General features: G+C 40.0%; 1 pseudogene across 1 annotated transcript; it reads left to right on the top strand.

The window, feature by feature from the left end:
- The first annotated feature begins 24,829 nt into the window (after positions 1-24,829).
- On the top strand, positions 24,830-25,478 carry LOC100346118 (ubiquitin-conjugating enzyme E2 N pseudogene; annotated as a pseudogene). The gene has a single exon (XR_016211398.1). The product of XR_016211398.1 is annotated as a ubiquitin-conjugating enzyme E2 N pseudogene (transcript).
- Positions 25,479-27,813: the final 2,335 nt, after the last annotated feature.

Genomic DNA, 27,813 nt, shown 5'->3' with positions numbered 1-27,813 from the left:
ATGGGCCCATCTCCAGCCATTGAGGCCATTTGGGGAATGAACCAGCAGATGGAAGATATCTCTCTCTCTCTCTCTCTCTCTCTCTAACACTGTCTTTCAAACAAATAAATGTATCTTTTTTAAAAAGAGGAAAAAAGAATGTATTTAAAAACTTTAAGCATATTTTTCTAGCAATTTACTTAGTTTATAATGCAAGTGGTGGTAGAAGAGGTGAATTATGCTCCTGGTTCAACTCAGCCCCCAATTTTGAAAGAAAAAGAAACTCACACTTCATATTTAATTTATTCTGTTGCTCTTACCTTTTATTTACTGCAAGACCCTACATGGTCATCATTATGAGACAGTTTGGCATCAACATCTGGGGAAAGAATTGCCACACCCGAAATGCATCTCACCTAAGAAAGCTTTTCAGGAAAGCAGATTGAACAAGAAAAGACAGGGGGTCCAGGATGTAGACAGCTGTTGGATGGGCACTCAGACTGTTAGACCATGAAATGTGCCAGGTGGAAATATTTGGGTGGATTTTGTGAAGGATCAGAGATATATCCGGTTCTTTAAAGAGCAGTCAGCTTTTGGGGAAATCTTTCAAAATGTAAGGACAGTATCCTTTGTTTCCAAGCTCATTGTACCTATTTAAGTAACTTAAATTTAAACCAGTTCAAAATAAAATTTAAAATTCAATTCCACAGTCACTTTAGCCACATTTCAAGCACTCAATAGTCTCATTTGGCTAGTGGCTACCACATTGTAGAGCACAGATACAGAATATTTGCTTCACCACAATAAGTTCTCTTGGACAGCACGGATCTAGGGATACAGCTCCTGAATCACATTTTGAGGAAGAATCTGAGGCTTGGCAACTAATTCCAGGCTCACAGAAAAACTAATGTGCCTAAGAGTCCATCAAGAAAATCCAGTTCTTGTTCTTGCTTTTTAGAGATTATGGGATCAGGAAGGACGTTGTACCAACAAATGCCCAAGTTGCTGTATCTTATTATTTTCTCAAAGGCATTTAATTCAATTCCACATCACCTACAGAGCCTAACATGGTGTTGCTCATGTACTAGATACAATCATGTTCTATTCACATCTATGACCACTCAGGTGCTTAGCAACAACTCCATGCTAGACCTCTTAGAAATTTCTTGGAAGCCATTTGTCCATTCTCAATGAAATTATATTTTAACTCTGCTATGGTGAGTCCAAATTGGTAGACCCACCCTTGATTTTCAATGCTTACTATTCTGTCATTATTTAATTTGTTCAAGAGAGCTAACTGTAAAATGAGGGAAATGACCTAAAAATAATCTGTAATTTTATCAGCAAGATAGCAAGAAAATCTTATTTTAGACAAAGGAAAAATTGCATTTTTTTTTCAAATTATTTCTGTGCAGCTCTTCCATGAGAAATGAGAAGCAAAATACCTTTAATTGTGAAGCTTTCCCAGGCCCTGGGAAACCAGACATAAAATGGTTGAGATGGTCAAAGATTGTCACTGGGGAATAGGGATTAGAACCTGGTCAAAGAAGCAAATAAAAAAAATTTAAAAAGCTCTTAAAAGAACCTGACAAGGGAAGCTTAAATCTTATTTTAAAGGATTGGGTTGTAGTAAGCCTTGAAAAATGCAATCCCCTGGAGGACTATATCTCACTAAGAAAGCTCCACGTAAGTTTATCATGTATCCAACACCTAGACATTGGGCCTTGGAGACCACTAGGATAATATTTCCTCTGGATTAGCACTGAAGCTTGGAAGTGACATTTGTACGAGGCACACTTGAAACTCTAGGGCTTTTCCGATTATAAAATGATAATTCTGAGGGGAAAGTGCTTGCCGCAGAGGGAAGTTGTCCTGATTTATGTGTCTTGGACAATCTTCCTTTTTCACACAGAATAACTTATTAGGCCAAGTATGTTTTGTATTTCCTTTTGTTTTTAACTATAGTTGTCTTTCTATTGATATGCAGGGTAGGGCATTTTGTTTTGGTGTGTTTTAATTTTTTTACATTCCACAATGTCCAAATAAATTATTATGTAAGTTTTTGTTACTGGTGACACCAGCAATTAAATTGTCCATATAGTATGAAAACCTTGCTGGAAATGCCAGGCATGGGCCAGGATAACCTCTAAAGCTTTACTGACTAGCCCTTCTCTGCAGACTCTGATGAAAGCTAGACAATAATGAGGTGAGGCTACAAAACTGTCCCTCTTCCACTCTTGGTATATCTTTCAAGATTTCTGGGATCACTGTGAAATCTCCTATCATTCCAGTTACAAAGGGTACTCCAGATGAATTAAATATGTAGTGACAGCCAAAGTCATAAAAACTACGTGGCTCCCTTGGGCCACTTTTGCAAGCTGATTTTAATAATATTTTGGCAAGCATGTGTATTTTGCACAGTTATGAACATTGGCTGGTTTGTGAAACATAAATATAGTGCATCTCTGTATTTGCATGCATATATTCAGGATATCTGGAGAATAAGCATTTGAAGCCATCTGAAGCCTACTAACTTTGTTGACTTCATAACTGCGGGCTGGATTCCTAATTGACTCGTCTCTTTTACAAATATGTGAAACCTGCCAGTAGCAGGACTGGATAACAGATTGTAGCACAATCGCTGCAAATCAATCAGCTCTAGTAGACAAACAACTCCTAGATTTACTGACTAGGGCAGTAAAATGAGCATTATACAGAGAATTCATCCCTCTCAAAACCAAAATGAATCTTGAAACCAAATGTCATAAGGCAAGAATCACTTCTACATATTCTGTAGATTAGAAACCAGATGTGAAAAAATCCCTGACTCCGTTTTGCTCATCCTGTCTGTCTTCCCCTTGCTGTTTCTTTTTACCATCACCCATTACCTGTCCCATAACCCTCTCTTACACTTCGTTTACCTGTGTCCTGATAGCTTTTATTGAAATCTGAAAGTGATAGTTGCTTCTTGATTTATATGAAAATTGAACACACACTCAGACCACTTTTACTAAATTTTACAAAAGTTTCAAACATCCATATTTTAAGAAACAGTAAAAGTTGGCAATTCTTAGAATTAAGCAGCCCTGAAGCCACATTTAAAGCCGGCATTCACCAAAGTGACACCAGAATAGTATTCTAATATGGTGATTGGAATAAAAATTCCAGATATGAGGAGCCACATGAGACAGTTTTAAATAATAGAAGGGAGAAGAACAGATGAGTAGGTATGTAGATCAGTTATGACTTAATGGGATTTAGTGCATATCGTGTAGTAAAGAGGTTGTGGGAACAAACCCTAAAGTTTGGAAGACTAACGGGGGGGGGGGGTGGATCATGCACTGTGGGTTCTTGGAGTAGACCTGTTGTATAATGAACATTGTTGCCTACACAGACTATTTTACACTTATGCATTCATTCATTGAAAATGTGTTTCTCCATCATTTCCGATGGTCCAGATACTATACCAGGCAGTAGGAGTTCAAATTGAGAACAAAACTTGTCTCAAGCCCTTACCCTCAAGAAGCTCACAGTCTAGTGAGGGTCATAGACATTAGCCTGATTAGTCATACATGTGTAAATATGTGTCTATGATGAGTGCTAAGAAACAGAGCCACACAATGCTAGGAAAGCTATCCAAGTGCATGGGAGCTAGTCAGAGAAAACTGCCCTGAGAACCTGACCCTCAGACTGAGATCTGAGGAATAAGCAGAAACTAGCCAGAAGGGGAGGGGAAGAAGCCTTTTCCTAATTAAAGTAAATTTGACAGGGTTTCTATTTTTTTAAAAGGTAATTAATTGACTATTAAGTCTATTAAGTCTAGGATGAAAAGATATTAGAAGAAGCAGTTTAAATGAACAGTGCCTTTTATTATTATTATTTCTTGTGCCTGTTCTCCAACAAATCAAAGGGCTTGACTGAAGTCCCTGTCCTGGCTCTTTTTCCAGCATGCCCCCACCAACCTATTAGAATATAGCTTTGCTCCTGGACTTAATTAAGCTAAAAAAAAAAAAAAAAAAAAAAAAGGCGAGAGGAGAGTTCGAACAAGAGAGAGCCACTTGTGCAAAAACCTAATGGCTTAGACAAGAAGCAATCCACACAGAGCTTTATGAAACATTTCAAAGCATTCTGTCTTAATTCTAAAAACATAGAAAGCCTTTTGGGGCGTCTTAAGCAAAAAGGAAGAAGGGTAGAGATGGGACTGACATCACCATGTTTACATTTTGAAATGATTATTCTATCTACAATGTGCAAAACAGATGGAGGCAGTAGAACGATGAAAAATTTGTGTAAGCAACCTTTGCATCACAAATATGACTAAAATTTCAAGTCTCTGTCACATTATATCTAAGATGATATAATAACTGCTTCTCAATTTATTCATTCAAGCATTCATTCAAACTTTGTGCATTAATTTTGTTCTGCTATATCAGAGACCAAATAAACAAAGACCTCTGCCCTCCTAATGTTTTTATAATAAACAAAATAGAAACATAAACAACACGGTTTGTTAGAAGCAAGTGTCATAGAAAAAGAAAAAATACTGGGGCCGACGCTGTGTCATAGTGGGTAAAGCCACCACCTGCAGTGCCAGAATCCCGGCTTCTCCACTTCTGATCCAGCTCTCTGTTATGGCCTGGGAAAGCATTAGAAGATGGCGCAAGTCCTTGGGCCCCTGAACCCGTGTGGGAAACTTGGAGGAGGCTCTTGGCTCCTGGCTCCTGGCTTCGGATTGGCACAGCTCCGGCTGTTGCGGTCAATTGGGGAGTGAACTAATAGATGGAAGACCTCTCTTCTCTTTCTCTCTCTGCCTCTCCTTCTATCTCTGTGTAACTCCAACTTTCAAATAAATAAATAAATCTTTAAAAAAGAAAAGAAAAAGTACTGCAGGATAACAGAGAATTGGAGTGCTAAGAGAAGAAGAGGACATGTGATTTTTAACAGGGAAATCAGGACCGCTCCCTTTAAGAATGTTTCAGGCAAACTCTTCAAAGCAGTTGGGTGTCCAGGTTGCAGATGTCTGGATGAAGAGCCTTCTGGCCAAAAGAGCCAGGCAAAGTCTCTAGGGTGGTAGCACACCTGGGATGACCTGGGACAGCTGGGAGGCCAGTGTGTCTGTGGCAGAGTAAACACTAGGGAGGAAGATGGAGATAAGACCAGGGAAATAACAGGGCTCACAGCGTGCCCGGCCTTGAGGGCTGATGGACATGATAGGCCTACCAGTGAGGCCGGAGTCCCAGTAAGGCTTTGAGTACAGGAGTAATGGAGTCTGACTTCTTTTTTTATAGAGTCTCCCTGCTGCTGTGCTGAGAACGGACTATAAGAAAGCAAACATGGAAGCAGGCAGATCAGTCAAGGTTTCCATGGCTGTGCACACCATCACTGACCTTCCAGATGGCAAAAGAGGCAACCACAGGCAGCAGAGGAGAGCTTCAAAGTTCTGAGAAAGTATTATTTCAATACAAAAACGCTGTGAAACAACCAAACTATCTAGAAGGCACCAAGATGACCTCCCAGGCACCATTGCCCAGGGAAATGGTGAAGAACAGGCTACACCAAAATAAGAGTGAAACCAAAAGGAAGCGGAGAGTGAGAATTCTAAAGGAGACAAAATTCTTAGAATTTTGTTTGAATAAAGACACAATAATCACAGATTTGTTTTCACTCATAATTCTATCTTAGCTCAACAGTTAAACTTCAGACGTACTTATAAATTTTTGCAAAAATATATTCCATTCAAGCATTGTTGCCAGAGAAACAAATGATTAACCTGACAGCAAAACAGATTTGTAGATTTTATAAGTAGTCTATCTATTGCTTTTCACAGAACATATTAACAAATTCTAGGCCAGTGCCGCGGCTCAATAGGCTAATCCTCCGCCTTGCGGCGCCAGCACACTAGGTTCTAGTCCCAGTCGGGGTGCCAGATTCTGTTCCGATTGCCCCTCTTCCAGGCCAGCTCTCTGCTGTGGCCCGGGAGTGCAGTGGAGGATGGCCCAGGTGCTTGGGCCCTGCACCCCATGGGAGACCAGGATAAGCACCTGGCTCCTGCCTTCAGATCAGCGCAGTGCGCCGGCCGCAGCGGCCACTGGAGGGTGAACCAACGGCAAAAGGAAGACCTTTCTCTCTGTCTCTCTCTCTCACTGTCCACTCTGCCTGTCAAAAAAAAAAAAAAATTCTAATGTCTGCTAGATGAAAGATTCCTTTGTACAAATAAATGATCTTTTCAAAGAGTTTTAAATAAGTAACATAATGGCAAATATATTTTTACATATATCTTAAACCTAGCTAGGAGAGTAAAATTGATCCTTCTACAAACTTTTTCAAATTATTATTTTATCATGGTAAGTTTTATTATGCAGAAGACAATCTACTTTATGCAACAGTAAAAAATGAGGGAGTATTTTCCTCTTGATTTTTCTCAGATTTATTTCACCAGCTGTTAAGAAAATGTGAAGGGCTGACGCCATGGCTCATTTGGCTAATCCTCCTCCTGCGGCACCAGCACCCCAGGTTCTAGTCCCTGTTGGGGTGCCAGGTTCTAGTTCCGGTACTCTTCTTCCACTCCAGCTCTCTGCTGTGGCCCGGAAGGGCAGTGGAGGATGGCCCAAGTGCTTGGATCCCTGCACCCACATGGAAGACCGAGAGGAAGCACCCGGCTCCTGGCTTCGGGTCAGCACAGCACCGGCCATAGCAGCCATTAGGGGAGTGAACCAATGGAAGGAAGACCTTTCTCTCTGTCTCTCTCTCACTGTCTGTAATGCTCTCTCTGGCTCTCTCTCTCACTGTCTAACTCTGCCTGGCAAAAAAGAAAAAAGAAAAAGAAAAAGAAAACGTGAAGTGTTTAAGGCTAAGGTTTGGAATTCCATTAGTCAGCATGGAGGGAAAAAATTAGCAGAACCTTGAAGCTTGAAACTTGCTATGAAAATTAAAGGGTAGAATATGATGATTTATAAACAGACTTTGGGACATATGGTATTTTGAATCTAGGGGATCCAGGAAAATACGGACTTCATCATCAAAGGAGAAAAAAATTCCCAGCATGCAGTGAAAAGAAATTTCGACAGTGGCAGGCACACAGCTTTTCCAGGAATTACCAGTGCAGTCTGGAGGACAAGTATAGAGATCTCCAGGAGGAACCACATGGGTTACCGGATACACTGAACACAGTGGAAAGATATTAACAGAGTGCAGGGATGAATTTGTGATAGATGAATAGAAAGTAAAGAAACAGGAAAGGAGGTATTTCTTCATTCTAGGGAAAATCAAAAGTTATAAAAGAATCAAATATATAACAGCTATAATAACTTCAAGTCATAATTATGAATGCCATCCATATACTCATAATATTACAAATATTTAATAGGAACTTAACCAAATATATGATGTTAGTAATTGACATGGCATCTCAAAAACTGAGAGAAATGAAGAGAGAAAACAAGACAGGAGTACAAGGAGCCTAAATCTTCATTTACTGGTGCAAGGAAGTCAATGCCTAAAAGTGAAAAATGTCCAGAAATTGTGTCAGATTATTATTCAGAAAAAAAGCTGATAAATTGCTTACTGCAGTTTATCATTGGAACACATCTGCTCTCTGGTTGAAGATGATGGAAGCAATGTAAGGCCCATAGGGAACAAGGATGTAGTTCACCAGTGTAACAACTATACATAGGATGCGGCGCGTGAGACGGCAGGTCGTGGATGACCTTCTATTGCTTTTCCATGAAGCTTCACGGAAATAGGCAGATTGGAAACAAAGCAGGACAAGGGAAGATATTCTACCCCCAAGGGAAGCCAAGTATTTCATGGTTCCGAGATACCCTTGGTCTAACTGGTGACCTACTTCTACTCTGCACAGTCCTTGACTGGAAACCTGAATCAGCAGTTTCCATCCTCCTGATACTCACAATGGTGTTTCTAATCTCAGCTTACACTCCAGCTCAACTACCTGTGTTCTGATTCTTTGTGGTCTTCTCCCTGCCTGACTGACACTCATCTTTAATGTTCCTAACTTTGGCCTGGAAATCGGATCAGATCCTCTGAATTGCTGACTCTCTGTGACTTCCCTGATGTTAACCTGTTTCTCAGGCCAGCTTGTAACCTAACTTGACCTGTGGTTGCCGCATTTGTTTGGGGGATTTGTTTGAGAATCCAGGACGCTATTTCTGATGAATGATGTTATATGGTATAAACCTCTCTCCTACAGTGGTGTTCCTCTACCAATATTGATAAGCTACTACTTTAAAAGTGGTGGTAGTCAAATCATGTTTATCAACTATAGGACTGAATGAATTATGTGAGTTGCTGACCATAAACAAACTAAACTTTGCACCTAGGATAAGAAAACCACGGTTGGTGACTCTTAAATACAGAGACCCTCTTCAGCTCTCAACACCTCCATTCCAAAGTCAGTGGAGAGATTTCACAGAAGGAGTCTAAAGAAAAGTTTGGAAAGAAAACACAGGAACTGCAGGTCTCAGAGGAATTTCCTGAGTTTACCTTAAGGGTAGAAAGCATAGCTGTTTTGGGGGGCCAGAATTGTGGTGCAAGGGGTTATGCTGCTGCCTTCAGTGCCAGCATCTCATTTGGGCACAGGTTTGAATCCCAGCTGCTCCACTTCCGATCCAGCTCTCTGCTAATGTGCCTGGGAAATCAGCAGAAGATGGCCCAAGTACATGGATCCCTGCACGCACGTGGGAGATCCAGATGAAACTGCAGGCTCCTGGCTTCTGCTCAGCCCAGCCCAGTCCAGCCCTGGCTGTTGCAGCCATCTGGGGAGTAAACCAGCAAATGAAAGATGGAGCTCGCTCTCTCTCTCTCTCTCTCTCTCTCCCTGCTTATCAGATAAATAAGTATTTAAAAAAAAAAAAAGAACAGAAAAAAAGAGCATAACTCTCAGAACTCCCAAGGTGTTTATAAATCTAACTTCAAGTTGGAATTTTGAAAACAAAGAATATTAGGTCTCTACATAGTTCACAGTCCCTTTAAATATCAGCACCATTGCAAACTGGATGAAGTAATTCTTGCCTGATTAAATTCCCATTGATTAACATTGAAACGTTCATACAGTATTTGACTTCAGGGATTCCATGTTGGATATCTGCCCCATTTTGTTTAATAACTATTGAGCAAATTAAGAAAACAAAAGAAGAGAAGCAATTCAATAGTATACTGGCTTAAAGGGGAGAAGACTTGCATAATTCTCTCTTCCCTCTTAAAGAGCTCTTCTCACCCCTTCTTGGGAAAACAACAGCAAAGGAGCCAAAAAGACACTATGTGTGATAATGTTTGAGATATATAGCAGTGAGTTAAGGACTCTCTGCCTTCAGGAAAACCGCAAACATTGTCAAAGTACAAGTGTGATCGGTGTTATTAACATACGAGAAAGGCACAAACCATGGAGGGAAAAGAAGATATTTTACAATCTAGAAACTCAGGGAAACTGTCACTTAGCAAATGAAGGTTGAGCTAAAATTTAAATGTTAAGTAAGGGTTAGCTAAATAGAAACTTGATCTTGGGCCGGCGCTGTGGCTCACTAGACTAATCCTCCACCTGCGGCACCGGCACACTGGGTTCTAGTCCCAGTCGGGGCGCCGGATTCTGTCCCGGTTGCTTCTCTTCCAGTCCAGCTCTCTGCTGTGGCCCGGGAGTGCAGTGGAGAATTGCCCAGGTCCTTGGGCCCTGCACCCACATGGGAGACCAGGAGGAAGCACCTGGCTCCTGGCTTCGGATCGCTGCAGCGCACCAGCCACAAAGCGCCGGCTATAGCAGCCAGTTGGGGGGTGAACCAATGGGAAAAGGAAGACGTTTCTCTCTGTCTTTCACTCTCTCTCACTGTCTAACTCTGCCTGTAAAAAAAAAAAAAAGAAAAAGAAAAAAAAAAGAAAAAGAAACTTGATCTGATGCAATAAGGCAACCTAATGAACTAAAATCTGAAGAGGGACAAAGCTCCCTGCATGAGAGACAACACACAACTGTTTTGCATCTGACAGAACAGCTGGAGTTTAAGGCAGTTACCCATAGCCATGAGTAAGAAGAAAATGTTCATAATGTCAAGGGCTACATGTGAGATAGCATGGCCGTGCAGAATCCCAACAGCCTCAGACACAGCACAGTGCAAAGAATTCATCAGCTCTTTTTATGTTGTTCTGAACTAAGAGCTCATGAAAAAGACTGAGGGTAGAGCAGGAGAACTGGGTGAGACTTCTGCTAAGGTGCAGGTGTATGGGGGCGTGGCTAAGCACGAGGGCAGAGCAGGAGAACTGAGAGAAAATTTACAAGCTATAGACTCAACTCAGCACTGAGATAACAGTTGTCTGACACTGGGAGGCTGCTTAAGTGTGAAGGCAGAGATAAAAACAAATGGAATCTCTTACCTTTCTGGCACTCCACATACATTTAAAGCCCTGCACCAAACACTGGGCAACAGCAGTCAGCTGTCAGTGGGTGAGAATGGAGGGGGCGAGGGAGCACTAAGCCAGGACTGTCGTACTAGAGCAGAGTACTCAGGGGTATGTCTGGCACTCCAGGAACTCACAATAAATACAATACAAGGACCTCAATAGACATTTTTCAAAAGAGGAAATCCAAATGGTCAACAGGCACATGAAAAAATGTTCAAGATCACTAGCAATCAGGGAAATGCAAATCAAAACCACAATGAGGTTTCACCTCACCCCGGTCAGAATGGCTCACATTCAGAAATCTACCAACAATACATGCTGCAGAGGATGTGGGGAAAAAGGGACACTAACCCACTGTTGGTGGGAATGCAAACTGGTTAAGCCACTATGGAAGTCAGTCTGGAGATTCCTCAGAAACCTGAATATAACCCTACCATACAACCCAGCCATCCCACTCCTTGGAATTTACCCAAACAAAATTAAATTGGCAAATAAAAAAAGCTGTCTTTACCTTAATGTTTATTGCAGCTCAATGCACAATAGCTAAGACCTGGAACCAACCCAAATGCCCATCAACAGTAGACTGGATAAAGAAATTATGGGGCATGTACTCTATGGAATACTATACAGCAGTCAAAAACAATGAAATCCGGTCATTTGCAACAAGATGGAGGAATCTGGAAAACATTATGCTGAGTGAACTAAGCCAGTCCCAAAGGACAAATATCATATGTTCTCCCTGACTGGCGACAACTAACTGAGCACCAAAGGGGAAACCTGTTAAAGTGAAATGGACACTATGAGAAACAGTGACTTGGTCAGCCCTTGTCCTGACTGTTGATGTACAACTTAATACTTTATCCCTTTTAGTATTTTTTTTGTTCTAGTACTATTGGTTGAACTCTGTAATTAACACACAATTATTCTGAGGTGTTTAAATTTTAACTGAAAAGTGATCCCTGTTAAATATGAGTGGGAATAAGAGAGGGAGAAGATGTACAATTTGGGACATGCTCAATCGGACTTGCCCCAAATGGTGGAGTTAGAAACATGCCAGGGGATTCCAATACAATCCCATCAAGGTGGCATGTACCAATGCCATCTCTCTAGTCCAAGTGATCAATTTCAGTTCACAATTGATCACACTGATAGGTCTAAGAGTCAAAGGGATCACACAAACAAGACTAGTGTCTGCTAATACTAACTGATAGAATAAAAAAGGGAGAGAACGATCCATCATGGGAAGCGGGATACACAGCAGACTCAGAATTGCAGATGTCCTAAACAGCACTCTGGCCTCAGAATCAGCCCTTAAGGCGTTCGAATATGGCTGAAGAGCCCATGAGAGTATTTTAGGCACTCTGGGAAAAAAAAAAAAAAGACAACCTAAATGAAAGATCTCTGTGAGTGAGATCCCAGTGGAAAGAACGGGGCCATCAAAGAAGGAGGTACCTTTCTCTGAAGGGAGGAGAGAACTTCCACTTTGACTATGACCCTGTCGGAATAAGATTGAAGTCGGTGAACTCAAAAGGCTTCCATAGCCTTGGCAACTCATGACTAGAGCCTAGGGAGATTACTGACACCATAAACAAGAGTGTCAAATTGTTAAGTCAACAACAGGAGTCACTGTGTTCTTACTCCTCATGTGGGATCTGTCCTTAGTGTGTTGTCCAATGTGAAGTAATGCTATAACTAGTACTGAAACAGTATTTTACACTTTGTGTTTCTGTGTGAGTACAAACTGATGAAATCTTTACTTAATATATACTAAATCAATCTTCTGTATATAAAGATAATTGAAAATGAATCTTGATGTGAATGGAATGGGAGAGGGAATGGGAGATGGGAGGGGTGCGAGTGGGAGGGAAATTATAGGGGGGGGTAAAGCCACTACAATCCATAAACTGTACTTTGGAAATTTGTATTTACTAAATAAAAGTTTTAAAAAATACAATACAGCAACCTTCATTCCTAGAAAAAGCTGAAGCCAGCCTATGGTGCCCTAAACATAAAAGGAGACTTCAAAAAGTTCATAAAAAATAATGCTGTGAAGAAAACTATACATGATTTTTTTGTTGCACCAAGATAAATGTATCTTCTCACTCCATTTTCCATGAGTTTGTAAAATATCATCATCATAACAATTAAAACAATCACAAACCCTGACACAGCTCAATTACAGACTGGTTTAATCTGGTTTTGTAACCAGTGACCTCACAGAAGAAGGATGCCCTTTTCAGAGTAGACATTGCTTACCTCATTATCTTCTGCACTGTTGTTCAGTTTCCTGCGCTGAGTCAACGATTGTTAAGATTTGGAAAAAAAAAAAAAAAAGAAAAATATGACCGATTGTGAAATGATAAAAATGAAATAAACTCAGAGACAGCCCAGCTGTTGGAATTATCAGATACTGACAAAAATAATTATGATGAAGATGTTTTTAGCATATAGCAAAAAGAGCAACCTCTATAAACAAATGAGAAAGTTGAGCAGAGATGAATATTACAGTCAACTGAATAATCAAAAAATGAAAAGAAAATGTGATGCTGAAGATAAAGAATACTTTCAATATCAGCAAACTAAACACCACAAAGAATCATTGAATAAACCACAAGAATGGACTGGTGAATTCTGGCAAATATTTAGGGCGATATAATACAAATATTTCAAAAATAGAGGAGTAGGGGGCATTTGACAATTAAATTTGTGAGGTTATTATTATCCTGTTACTAAAACCAGACAAAGAAAAGAAAATGGAATACTGTAGGCCAATATACCTTATGAACATGGATGCAAAAGTCCTTAACAAAAAATTGAGTACAGCAATGCATCAAAAGCATAATACATCAGAACTAAATGTATTTGGCTCCAGAATGCAAAGCTTATTTAACATTTGGAAATTACTCAGAACAATCACCACATTACCCAATTAAAGAGGAAAAATCATAATATCATTTCAACAGCTACAGAAAAAGTATTTCATGTATTTGTGATAAAACCTTTCAGTAACCAAATACTAGAAAGAAACTTCTGCAAGCTTGTGAAAAGCACCCAAAGGACTTGCGTTGTGGTGCAACAGGTTAAGTCTCTGCCTGCAAAGCTGTTATCCCATATCTGAGCACCAGCACGAGTTCCACATTTTCTTCTTGGGATCCAGATTTCTGCTTATGTGCCTGGAAGGCGGTAGAAGGTGACCGACATCCCTGGGTTCCTGCCACCCACATGGCAGGGCAAGATGGTTTCCGGTTCCTGGCTTCATCTGGACCAGACCTGGCTGTTTTGGCCATTTGAGGAATAAACCAACATATGGAAGTTTATTTGCTCACTCACTCTTCCTCTCCCTCTCTCTTCTCCTGTATGTGTGCTCTCTCTCTCTCTCTCTCTCTTCCCTTCAGATAAATAAATAAATTTTAAAGAAAGAGGACCCCCAATTTTCCTGTTAATATTATACTTAATTGTAAATTATTTCTCCTTAAGATAGAATAGAATAAAGATTTCCACTCAAATGTCTTCCATTGAAATTTATGCTGGAGAACCTAGCTTGTAAAATAAGACAAAGGAATAAAATCAGAGAAATTGTGAAGAAGTAGTTTTTATTTGCAGATGATATGATTATCTATATCAAAAATTTTGAAATTTTTTTAAAAATTACTAGACTTACAACAACAGGAGTCACTGTGCACTTACTCCTCATGTAGGATCTCTGTCCTTAATGTGCTGTGCATTGAGATTTAATGCTATAACGAGTACTCAAACAATATATTTCACTTTGTGTTTCTATGGGGGTGCAAACTGTTGAAATCTTTACTTAATGCATACTAAACTGATTCTCTGTAAAAAAAAAAAAAAAAAAAAAAAGAAAGAAATTATCAACTCCCAACTTGACTCTCACTGGGATTAAACATGACAATAGGTCTGATCTGATTTCATCATCATTTAAAAAAAATCATCTATTATTTTTCACTTTATGTTTCTGTGTGGGAGCAAACTGTTGAAATCCTTACTTAATGTATACTAAGCTGATCTTCTGTATATTAAGATAATCGAAAATGAATCTTGATGTGAATGGAAGGGGAGAGGGAGTGGGAAAGGGGAGGGTTGTGGGTGGGAGGGACGGTATGGGGGGGAAGCCATTGTAATCCATAAATCGTACTTTGGAAATTTATATTCATTAAATAAAAGTTAAAAAAAATTACTAGACTTAGTGATTTTAACAATATTCTATAATACAGTCAATAAAAATCAGTTGCACTTCTATATAATAGCAATTAGAAAAAATATATTAAACTGTATCATTTACAATAACATCAAGAAACATAAAATTCTTCAATATAATTTTAGAGAAAGGTAAGTAAAATCTCTCCATTCAAAAGTATAAAGTATTGTAAGATATTAAAGCAGATCTAAATGGATCAAACAATATTAACTATGCATTCAACAAAGCTGTCAATCCATTCCCTTCACCCCAACATTCTGGTCTAGACTCAAGACAGCCTCAATCAAGATTCCAACAGGTTTTTTATATATTGACAAGGTGTTCTTCATGTGTATATGAAAATCTAAGGACCTAAAAGAGTCAAATCAATCTTGAGAACAAAGAACAATAGTGGAGAACTTTTATTATCCAATTTCAAAACATATTTTAAGGTACGGTAATCAACACAGCATATTACTGGTAAAAGAATAGAATATGAGACAGAATAGAATCTTCTAAAATAAACCCAATCATTAATAAAATAAAATTATTGATTATTAATAAAATAAAGCAATTATTTTCACAAGTATCACAAATGCACCAAAATAACTCAATTAAGAATAAAAAAAATATATCAGGGCCAGCACTGTGGCATAGCAGGTTAAGCCACTGTCTGCAGCATTGGCATCCCATATGGTGTTAGTTTGAGTTCCAGTTGCTCCACTTCCAATCCAGCTTCCTGATACTGCACCGGGGAAACAGCAGAGCACAGTCCAAGTCCTTGGGCCCCTGACCCATGTGGGATATCCAAAAGCAGCTCCTGACTTCAAATTGGCCTTGTAGCCATCTGGGGAGTGAATCAGCAGTTGGAAGACCTCTCTGTCTCTTCTCTCTCTTGTGCTCTCTTTGTAACTCTGCCTTTCAAACAAACAAATAAATCTTTAATAAAAAAGAATAAAAAGTATCTTCAATGGTGTTGGAATAACTAGATATAAACAAAAAATATGAACGTTGGTCTTCTATCTCATACCATACACAAAAGCTGATAAAAGATAGATCACAGAACTATGTAAAAGCTAAAACCGTAACATTTCCAGAAGAAAATACCAGGAAAATATATTTATGATCTTTGTAGGCAAACATTGCTTGAAGTAGAGAAAGAAAGTATGGGCCGGCGCCACGGCTCACTAGGCTAATCCTCCACCTGCAGCGCCGGGACTCTGGGTTCTAGTCCCGATTGGGGCACCAGATTCTGTCCCAGTTGCCCTTCTCCCAGTCCAGCTCTGTGTTATGGCCCGGGAGGGCAGTGGAGGATGGCCCAAGTGTTTGGACCCCTACACCCAGGAGGAATCTATTATGAACACAGCAATACTGCCACTGATTCTTTAACCCAGAAAAATGAAAACATTAACTCCACAAAAACTCTGTTCTAGCACTAATACCCATAAAACAGATTTAGTATATTCAACAGAATACTACTCAGTAAGGGGGAAGTTCTGCTCCATCAATAACACAGATAAAGAAAAAGGAAGAAACAGAAAGTATACATTTTTTTGTTATTTTTTCTTTTTTTTTTTTTATAGATTATTTTTTGACAGGCAGAGTGGACAGTGAGATAGAGAGAGACAGAGAGAAAGGTCTTCCTTTGCCGTTGGTTCACCCCACAATGGCCGCTGTGGCAGGCACACCACGCTGATCTGAAAACAGAATCTGGCACCCCAGCTGGGACTAGAACCCAGTGTGCCAGCGCCGCAGGCAGAGGATTAGCCTACTGAGCCACAGCGCCAGCCAAAACTATATATGTTTTGATTCTACTTACATGAAATTGTCAAAATAAAGTTATAGTGGTAGAAATTTGATAAGTGCTTGATTCTAGAGAGGGAATTGAGTGGGAAGGAGCACAAAGGAACTTTCTTACATGATTAGAATATTCTATGTTGATGCAAACGTGGTTGATACAACTATAAGCGTTTGTAAACATCAATTGAATGCTATGCTTAAACGCTGTGCATGCCTTTGTACTATACCCCCAAAATTGAAAAATCATTTCCAAACTCAATAAATTTGGAAATGAAATAATTTATTTCACCAACATTATGAATGAAGAAATAAGCCATTTTGAAAATCAGTATATGTTTAGGATTAAATAACAACAAACTCACTTGAGAGACAAAGCTAAAGCAATATGCTGCACAATCCCTCCTTTGTAATTCTGAATTATCAAAAAACTCTAAAGACAAATTTTTAAAATTTGACACAAACCTTACCTGACCTGATATAGAACTAATTATATTTATTATCTTAGTGTATTAGAACACACAGGCTCCACTGGGTATTTTTATAATATACAGTAAATATTTCATATTGCCACTGTAAGAGTGACACTCAATTCTGAAGTACATTTGACAGCAAGGGTATTGGATGATGGGTCATAGAGCATGTGATTAATAACTTCAATTAAATAAACTATGAAAAAATTAAAAAATAATGAGCAGGGCCGGCGCTGTGGCATAGCAGGTAAAGCTGCTGCCTACAGTGCCAGCATCCCATAGGCCACTGGTTCAAGACCCAGCTGTTCCACTTCCGACCCAGCTCTCTGCTATGACCTGGGAAAACAGTAGAAGATGGCTCAAGTCCTTAGGCCCCTGCACCCACCTGGGAGACCCGAAAGAAACTCCTGGTTCCTGGCTTCAGATTGGCACAGCTCTGGCCGTTGTGGCCATTTGGGGAGTGAACCAGTGGATGGAAGAAAGACCTCTCTCTCTCTCTCTCTCTCTCTCTCTCTTTCTCTCTCTCTCTCCTTCTCTCTGTGTGTAACTCTTTCAAATAAATAAATAATTTTAAAAAATGAGCTAAATGTGCCACACCTAATAGAGGAAAATTACAGATTAAAAAGAGAAATTAATATAATCAAAGCCAAAGAAACAACAGAAATAACCTATAGAACAATAGCTGAAATTTAAAAGATTAATTAAAGAGTCAAACTTCTGCAAATACGGACAAAGGAAAAAAAGATAAATTTCACAGTGTGCCAGGAGTTAAAAATGGACAAAACTGTAGGGGCAATGAAGCACCTAAAATTCATATTTTGTGTCAATAATTTTGAGAACTTAGATAAACAGACATACTGGAAAAATAAAAACAAAATTAAAGATGCCTGCATCCCACAGGGGATCACCAGTTTGAGTCCAAGCAACTCGGCTTCCTATCCAACTCCTTGTTAATGGGCCTGGCAAGCAGTGGATAAATATTCAAGTATTTGAATCCCTGACATCCGCATGGAAAAACTGGATGGAATTCCTTACTCCCAGCTTTATCCTGGTCTAGTGTGGCTGTTGTAGCCATTTGGGGAGTGAACAAGCAGGTAGAAGGTGTGTGTGTATGTGTATGTGTGTGTGTGTGTGTGTGTGTGTGTGAGAGAGAGAGAGAGAGAGAGAGAGGGAGAGAGTTTAACAATTTGACTTATGTGATTATGGAGCCTGGCAAGTTAAGGACCAGTAGGATGGAAACCCAAGGAATACCAAGGTTACAGGTCAAGTCTGAATACTGTTTTCTGGCACAATTGTTTCTTGGTTGCTGGGGTGAGACCAGTCTTTTGTTCAATTCATCCTTACTGATTAGGTGAGGCTCACCAACATTATGGAAGCTAAAGCTTTTTACTCAAAGTCCATCGATGTAAATATTAGTCATATACCAAACACTCTGATAGAAATCTCTGAAATAATGTTTGAGCAACTGTCTGGGCAATCTGGCCCAACAAAAATCATGCATAAAATTAGGCATCAGAGTTTTCTCTGCAGGATTATGAGAGGAGTAACAGATGATTCCAGCTAATGATTTAAAGTAGATAAGATGAAAAGGATAAACTGAAGTACAGCTGTGACAAAACCAGTGCACTCATCCAGTTATGACGTGATGGGATAGGGTTGAGTTGGCAGTGCTGTGGCTTAGCGAGTAAAAGCCCTATCCTGCAGCACTGGCTTACATATGGGCACCAGTTTGAGTTCCAGCTGCTCCACTTCCAATCCAGCTCCCTGCTAATGTGCCTGGAAAAGCACAGGAGGATGGCCTAAGTCCTTGGGCCTCTGCACCCACATAGAAGACCTGGAAGAAATTCCTAGCTCCTGTCTTTGGCTTGGCCCGTCCCCAGTCATTGTGGCCATTTGGGGAGTGAACCAGTGGATGGAAGACCTCTCCCTCTCTCCCTCTCTTCCTCTCCCTCTCTCCCTCTCTCCCTCTCTCCCTCTCTCTCTCTCTCTCTCTCTCTCTCTCTCTGTGACTCTGCCTTTCAAGTAAATAAAATAAATTTTAGAAAATAGACATGATGGGGTCTTGAGTCATGTTATTAATAGTGCAGTAGTGGGAAGTCATCAGATTCCTGATACAGGTTGAAGGTGAAGTTCATAGTATGCTTATAACAGAGTAGATGCAAGAAGTAAAAGAAAAGAATCAAGAATAAGTGCAAGGTTTGGGAACCAAAGTACTGGGGGAGGATTGAGTTTCTTTTAGCAACAGAAAGGCATATCAGAAACACAGATTGTGGCTGGCGCTGTGGCTCACTAGGCTAACCCTCCGCCTGTGGCACCGGCACTCTGGGTTCTAGTCCCGGTCGGGGCGCCGGATTCTGTCCCTGTTGCTCCTCTTCCTGTCCAGCTCTCTGCTATGGCCCGAGAGTGCAGTGGAGGATGGCCCAAGTGGTTGGGCCCTGCACCCCATGGGAGACCAGGAGAAGCACCTGGCTCCTGGATCTGGATCAGCACGGTGCGCCGGCCGCGGCGTCCATTGGAGGGTGAACCAACGGCAAAAGGAATACCTTTCTCTCTGTCTCTCTCTCTCGCTGTCCACTCGCCTGTCCAAAAAAAAAAAAAATATATATATATATATATAAAAGAAGCAGCACAGATTGTGAGAAAACCTCAGGAGTTTGACATAGTGTTGCACAAGTAGAGATACACAAGCAGAGCACAATATTGAGATATTGTTTATAATTTTGAGATTCACAGTGTTTGATGTAAAGTTCGCAGTCATTAGCACACTAATGGAATTGAAAGCCTCCACACTAGAGCAATCTAAGCAGAACTGACTTTGATAGAAAAAAATTCCCACCATGCTTTTTTTTTAGATTTGATAAGTGACTTTCAATAAAATTTTATTGGAAATTCCTTTCAATAATATATATAGGGCTTTATATTCAAAGTTGTTAGAGTATTTGTGGATTATTGCTATGAGACAAGTTTATCATAAATTCTACTATACTTTGTTTTAATGACTATAAGCACAGTTCTAATAGTGTATGAATGACAGTTTTATAATAGTATCCTCATATATTTACTTCCATATATTTGTCAACAATTATGGCAAAAATTATGACAAAATCCTGTCAAAGGATAAATGTCTGTATGATAAACCTGATTTTCACCAGTGAACTGCCTTTCATGAATGATTATTTGTGCTTTTTTCTTGCACATTAATCTACTCTGTGTTGAGAAATAATGGTTAGGATTGATCTTAAGAGTTGTGAGCTTTCATAGTATTTTATATAGGCATACATCAAAATAAAATCTAAGAAATAAATTATATGTGTGATATATTGGCACTGATTGACTTTTGTGATTTTGTGATAAGACCATGCATCTAAGAGCCCATTACATGTAGTCTAACTCTTCAGCACCATGGTCAGCATCTATTTTGTCTATAATTTTCTGCAAAGGCTAGTCATTAATAACACAAGTATCACTGATTTTAGAAGCTGTGGTCTTTAGGTCAACCAATCATTCAGAAATTGAGGAGAGGAGCCAGTAATGTGGTTCAGTAGATTAAGCTGGCACTTGCAAAGGAGGTATCCCATATCAGAATGCCAGTTCCAGCCCAGCTCCCTGCTAATGCATCTGACAGTGCACTGGAAGATGGCCAAAGTACTCAGGCCCTTGACACCCATGTAGGAGATCCAGATGGAGTTCCAGGCTCCTAGCTTTGGGCCTGGCCAAGATGAAAGACCACAAATAGCTAAAGCAATCTTAAAGAAAAACAAATCCAGAGGCATCACAATAATAGATTTCAAGCTATAGCACAAGGCAGTTATAGTCAAAACAGCCTGGCACCAATGGAACAGAATTTAAATCCCAGAAATTAATCCACACAGCATCAACTAATTAATAAATGACAAATGAACTAAAATCAATCCCTGGAGAAAGGACAGTCTCTTCAACAAGCAGTGCTGGGAAAATGAGATCTACACAAGCAAAAACATAAAACAAGACCCCTACCTTACACCTTATACTAAAATCAACTCACAACAGATCAACAGATGGCTAGATAGCATCAAATTACTAGAGGAAAACATTGGGGAAACTCCACATGACACTGGCATAGGCAAAGACTTCTTTTTTAAAAATAATTATTTAAGGCCGGCGCCGCGGCTCACTAGGCTAATCCTCCGCCTAGCGGCGCCGGCACACCGGGTTCTAGTCCCGGTCGGGGCGCCGGATTCTGTCCCGGTTGCCCCTCTTCCAGGCCAGCCCTCTGCTGTGGCCAGGGAGTGCAGTGGAGGATGGCCCAGGTGCTTGGGCCCTGCACCCCATGGGAGACCAGGAAAAGCACCTGGCTCCTGGCTCCTGCCATCGGATCAGCGCGGTGCGCCGGCCGCAGCGTGCCAACCGCGGCGGCCATTGGAGGGTGAACCAATGGCAAAGGAAGACCTTTCTCTCTGTCTCTCTCTCTCACTGTCCACTCTGCCTGTCAAATAAAATAAATAAAAAAATTTAAAAATAATTATTTATTTGTTAGAAAGGCAGAGGCAGGAGAGAGAGACAGAGACAGAGAAAGAGACAAACGGACAGAGAGAGAAAGCTCTTCCATCTGCTGGTTCACTCCCCAGTTGGCTGTAACGGCCAGAACTGAGCTGATCTGAAGCCAGGAGCCAGGAGGGGACTCGAACCTGCTCTACATGGGATGCCAGCATTGCAGGTGGTGGCTTTACCACTACACCACAGTGCCGGACCCTGGAAAAAGACTTGGAAAATACCCCAGAAGCACAAGCAACCAAAGCCAAAATAGACAAATGGAATTACATAAAGCTAAGAAGCTTCTGTGCTGCAAAGGAAATACTCATCAGTATGAAGCAGCAACTGATAGATGGGAGAAAATGTTTTCAAACTATGCAACTGATAAAAGGTTAACATTCAGGCTCTATAAGGAGCTCAAGAAGCTCAACAACAACAAAACAAACAATCTAGCTAAGAAATGGGCAAAAGAAAAGAACAGGCATTTTTCAAAAATGCTCAGGATCACTAACTATGAGGGAAATGCCAATATAAAGCACAATGAGGTTTCACCTCACCCCAGGTAGAAATGGCTATAATTCAAAAATCAAAAAATATTAATGCTGGTGAGGATGTGTGGGAAAAGGCATTCTAATACACTGTTGGTGGGAATGTAAACTAGTGGAAAACAATATGAAGATTCCTCAGAAATCTGAAAATAGATTTACTGTATGACCTAGCCATCCCACTACTGGGAATTTACTCAAATGAAATGAAATTGGCATGTGAAAGTGTTATCTGTACATCCATGTTTATTGAAGCTCAATCCACAATACCAAAGACATGGGATCAACCCAGATGTACATCAACTGATGACTGGATAAACAAAATGTGGTATATAGATACTATGGAATACTGGTCGGCCATAAAAAAGGATGAAATCCTATCTTTTTCAACTAAATGGATACATCTGGAAACCATTATGCTTAGTAAAATAAGCCAGTCTCAAAAGGAAAAATATCATGTTTTCTCTGACATGTAGTAGATAATATAGAATATGAAAAAACATATAGGAATGAAACAGACATCTTGAGATTTGATTGTCATTTTTAGCCCTTGTTTATACTACTGTAGAACTGTGGACTTTCTATTTTTTTTCCCTTGTTGAATATTATGGTTAGTGGTACATTGAGTTTGTGATTGTGGAGTGGACTGAAATTTTGTTTTTGCAATAATTTTTTACAAAGAAATGAAGGGAGGGAAATATAGTTGTCTTCTTAGAATTGTCTATGAAATGCATGAGGTCTGATCTCTTTATATCAATTAAAATTTTTAAAATATGAGAAAAGAAATCATAAGGTGAGGAGACCCAGAAGGTAATGTGTCAAGCTGGAAAAGTCTTTGGATGGTGACTGCTAACTATAGAAAGCCAAGCACTATTCTCATAACTGAGTTTGCAGAGCTGGGGCAGAAATCTGTATAATTAACATCATAAAGAGTAAGCATTGAATGGATAAAGAAATCAATGTATTGTGGCTGATGTTGTGGCATAACAGGTTAAGCTACTGCTTGCAAAGCCAGCACCACATATCAGAATGCTGATTTGAGTCTCAGCCACTCCACTTCCAGTCCAGCTCCTGGGAAGGCAGTAGAAGCTGGTGAGCATTTGGGCTACTGCCACCCTTGTGGGAGACCCTGACAGAGATAGCTTTGGTCATGTAGGAAGTTTTTGAAATCTCAAAGTGAATAAGTCTGTTAAGTTTCAAAATTTCTTAATGGTAGCAGCAAAGCATAGTAGCAGATAACGGCATATTTAGCACGACTTAACCAGAACCAGAAGGCCCTGTGACCATCAAAATAAATCTTCCACACTCAGATGTCTTGGTGTCTAAAATTACACAATTAATTCCTTTTGAATGTCCTTCATAACATCTTCAAGTTAATGACTATTCCAGACATATTTTAACCATGAGAGAAGAATTTTAACCATTGGAAAGTCTGAGCAAAATGAAACATGTACTAAGCACTAAGAAACAGTATTGTAGTAAAAGAATACAATAGACAGCCTTCACTTTCTTCCTGTTGCTAGCCTTGAAAATACACTTGTCATGTGAAATGTATTAAGCATCAACATTCAGTAAAGTTAATGAAAATTTACTGAGTACAATGTGTCAGGAATAAAAAATCGGCAAATGTGAATCCTTTCAAGAGCTACTCAATGGGGTAAGATAGATGACAAAAGAACAATTTCAACATAATGTGACATGTGCTTTGATAAAGATAAAAACTGATCTCTAGGTATCCCTATCAGGAGTCTGGGGCATGTTTCATGGGGGAGGCAATGATAAAGCTGGTTCTTAAAGTAGAGAAAAGTGGGAAGGATACTCTAAACAGAGAAAACAGCACAAATGCACAGTGGAAATGCAACATCCTTCATATGGAGAAAAAAATGCACCAAATAGCATGCAAAGGATGCTAAAATACGAAGAAATTCAGATTACTGCTTACTTGCCAATAATAGTTGCTTTGTTAGATGATCCTGACATTTGTGCCAGCAAAGTTTTTAGTAAACAATTCTGAACCAAATTGAGCACTACAGAGTTAGTTTAATAAATAAACTATTAAGCTAGTTAATGGGGAAAAATTTTGGAGAGGTCAATGACAAAATTATTATTATTTTTAAATTTTTTGTTTTGATTTATTTGAAAATTATATATATATATATGAGAGAGAGAGAGAGATATCTCCTATGTACTGCTTCATTTCTCAAATTCCCACAAAAGGCAAGACAGGGCCACACTGAAGCCAGGAGTCGGGAACTCAATTGATGTCTCCAGTGCATGGGTGGCAGGGACCTGAGTACTTGAGCCATCACCTGTTGCCCCTCAGGGTGCACATTAGCAGAAAGCTGGAATCAGAAATAGAACTAGGTACTTTCCTATGGGATGTGCCTGTCCCATGTGCTATCTTAATCACTAAGCCAAATATCTGCCAAAAAAAATTTTAAATTTCAAGAGTCAATTTTAGGATGTCAGTATCTGCAAAAAGAAATGTATATGCTTATAAGTCAAGTTTTTATTAAAAATTGGTCACTTTCCTATTAACTGCATATTTGAGAATGATTTTGTAAGTTATGAGTCACTCTAAGTGTACTCCACAAATAGTTGCATGTTTATTAAACAACTTTATTGGTTAAATGCAAGCCTGAGTTTAATGAATAAAGGGGTTCCAAAAATAGGAAAGAGAAAAAACAAAAAGGGATCAAGTGCTTTGATCTCAGTGAGAAGAGAAAAAAATGTTTGTGAAAAAGTGAATTCAACTTAATTTTGTACATATTTACTGAGTACCTACAATATTTAAGACACTGTTTTCAGAGCTAGAAAAACATTTAGAATAAAATATTGGTGGGCTTCAGAAATATAGAGTCAGGTGAGGGAGGCAGTCATATAAATAACATGAGCTAAAACAAGTTATAAAATCAAAGACAGGGAGACGAGACTAGAGGCCGAACTCGGGATCTGACAAGATGGCCGGGCTGCCCCGCAGGATCATCAAGGAAACCCAGCGTTTGCTGGCAGAACCAGTTCCTGGCATTAAAGCAGAACCAGATGAGAGCAACGCCCGCTATTTTCATGTGGTCATCCTGGGGGCCAGGATTCCCCCTTTGAGGGATGGACTTTTAAACTTGAACTATTCCTTCCAGAAGAATACCGAATGGCAGCCCCTAAAGTACGTTTCATGACCAAAATTTATCATCCTAATGTAGACAAGTTGGGAAGAATATGTTTAGATATTTTGAAAGATAAGTGGTCCCCAGCACTGCAGATCCGCACAGTTCTGCTATCGATCCAGGCTTTGTTAAGTGCTCCCAATCCAGATGATCCATTAGCAAATGATGTAGCGGAGCAGTGGAAGACCAATGAAGCCCAAGCCATAGAAACAGCTAGAGCATGGACTAGGCTATGTGCCATGAATAATATTTAAATCGATCTGATCATCAAGTATGCATCACTTCTCCTGTTCTGCCAAGACTTCTTCCTTTTTGTTTGCATTTAATGGACACAGTCTTAGAAATATTACAGAATAAAAGCCCAGACATCTTCAGTCCTTTGGTGATTAAATGCACATTAGCAAATCTATGTCTTGTCCTGATTCGCTGTTGTAAAGCATGAACAGAGGCTAGAAGTATCATCTGGATTGTTGTGGAAACGTTTAAAAGCAGTGGCCCCTCTGCTTTTATTCATTTCCCCTATCATGGTTTAAGTATAAAGCACTGTGAATGAAGGTAGTTGTCAGGGTTAGCTGCAGGGGTGTGGGTGTTTTTCTTTATTTTATTTTATTTTATTTTATTTTATTTTTTAGGGGGGAGGTATGTTTTATTTCAATTTTATGGGCTCCCCCCCCACTTTTACGGTGATCTAATTGCATTGGTTAAAAGCAGCTAACCAATTCTTTAGAATATGCTCTCTAGCCAAGTCTAACAATTTAGACTCTGTAGATGCACAAGCTTGATTGTTTGAACCAAAATGGGAACGTTAAACAAACATCACAGCCCTCACTAATAACATTGTGACTTTGCTGTCAAGTGTAGATTCCCCCCTTCAAAACAGCTTGTGACCATTTTGTATGGCTTGTCTGGAAACTTCTGTAAATCTTATGTTTTAGTAAAATATTTTTTGTTATTCTAAAAAAAAATCAAAGACAAAGAGCAATTACTTTCATTTGAGAAGTTGGAAGATCAAGAAAGTTTTCAGAACACTAACATTAAAGCTGAGTCTAAAATGAGTTCACTGAGGCCAGCGCTGTGGCGTAGCGGGTAAAGCCACCACCGCCTGCAGTGCCGGCATCCCATGTGGGCATCGGTTCATGTCCTGGCTGCTCCACTTCTGATCCAGCTCTCTGCTGTGGCCCAGGAAAGCAGTAGAAGATGGTCCAAATCCTTGGGCCCCTACACCCTCATAGGAGACCCGGAAGAAGCTCCTGGCCTCTGGCTCTTTATCGGTGCAACTCCAGCCATTGTGGTCAAATGGAGAGTGAACCAACAGATAGAAGACCTCTCTCTCTCTCTCTCTCTCTCTCTCTCTCTCTCTGCTTCTCCTTATCTCTCTGGATAACTTTGACTTTCAAATAAATAAGAAAATATTTTAAAAAAATAAAATGAGTTCATCAAATAGGCAATATAGGGAGAAGAATTTTCAAGGAGGCTTAAAATGTATTTTTACTTGGGGAAGTAAAAGTAAGTAACGTAGAGTGACTAGAGATATACCACACAAGGTATACCAGGTCAGGCAGTCTGACCTGCTGAGTTTGGTCTTTATTCTATAGGTAGTGAGAGTCTATCAAGAGTTCTTAAACAAGTGTAATAATCATTCTGCGTTATGGGAAGAAATGTCCATCAACAACACCGGATTCATTAGAAGGGAGAGAGATTGGGGACCATGGAGGACACAGAGTCATTGTTGAGGTTTGTTCCAGTTCACTGATAGAAATCATTTCTTTGCACCTGCCATTCCCTCAGAAGTTTCTTTGCCACGCCATCCCCTCACTACCAGGAGCTCAGGATTCCCAGCATTTTCCCATTCAGAGAAAATTTATTTCACTAAACTATAAAGCCAATGAGGTCAGTCTTGTTCACCATCAAATTCCTGGTGCCTATTATATAAAAAGCTCTCAATAAATTTTTGTTGAATGAATTAATAAAATCAGAAGCAAATACGGAGAATAAATCATCGTGATTGGATGATGTTACATGTGAGGGATGTGAAAAAAGAAGGAATCAACAGTCATTTCAAGTGTTCTAACTTGGTTAACAACATAAAACACAATGCTATTAACCATGAATAGCAATCCACGTAGAAGAGAATGTTTAGAGAAGAACATAATGTGTTTGTCCTGGGTCATGATGAGAAATTAACCAGGAACAGAGGAGAAGGAAAACAAAAAGAAATTTGGGAGTAAAGAAAGAGGTGGTGATAGCTGGTGACAGCGTTCAGGAAATACTGTTTTGTTTTGTTTTGTTTTTACAGGCAGAGTGGACAGTGAGAGAGAGAGACAGAGAGAAAGGTCTTCCTTTGCCGTTGGTTCACCCTCCAGTGGCCGCCGCGGCCAGCGCACCGCACCTATCCGAAGGCAGGAGACAGGAGCCAGGTGCTTATCCTGGTCTCCCATGGGGTGCAGGGCCCAAGCACCCGGGCCATCCTCCACTGCACTCCCAGGCCACAGCAGAGAGCTGGTCTGGAATAGGGGCAACTGGGACAGAATCCGGCGCCCCAACTGGGACTAGAAACCGGTGTGCAGGCGCCACTAGGTGGAGGATTAACCTATTGAGCCGCGGCGTGGGCGAGGAAATACTGTTTTAAAAGATCAATGGAAGCAGCTCTCTGCTATGGCCTGGGAAAGCAGAAAATGGCCCCGCTGTTAGGGCCTGGACACCCACGTAGGACGACATAGGTGCTCCTGGCTTCTGATGGGCCA

Source organism: Oryctolagus cuniculus, chromosome 7, assembly GCF_051225735.1.
Source record: "Oryctolagus cuniculus isolate XC-2025 breed Fujian yellow rabbit chromosome 7, ASM5122573v1, whole genome shotgun sequence".
NCBI lineage: Eukaryota > Metazoa > Chordata > Mammalia > Lagomorpha > Leporidae > Oryctolagus > Oryctolagus cuniculus.
Note: the sequence above shows the minus strand (reverse complement) of the source record. Positions and strands in the feature narration are given on the sequence as shown.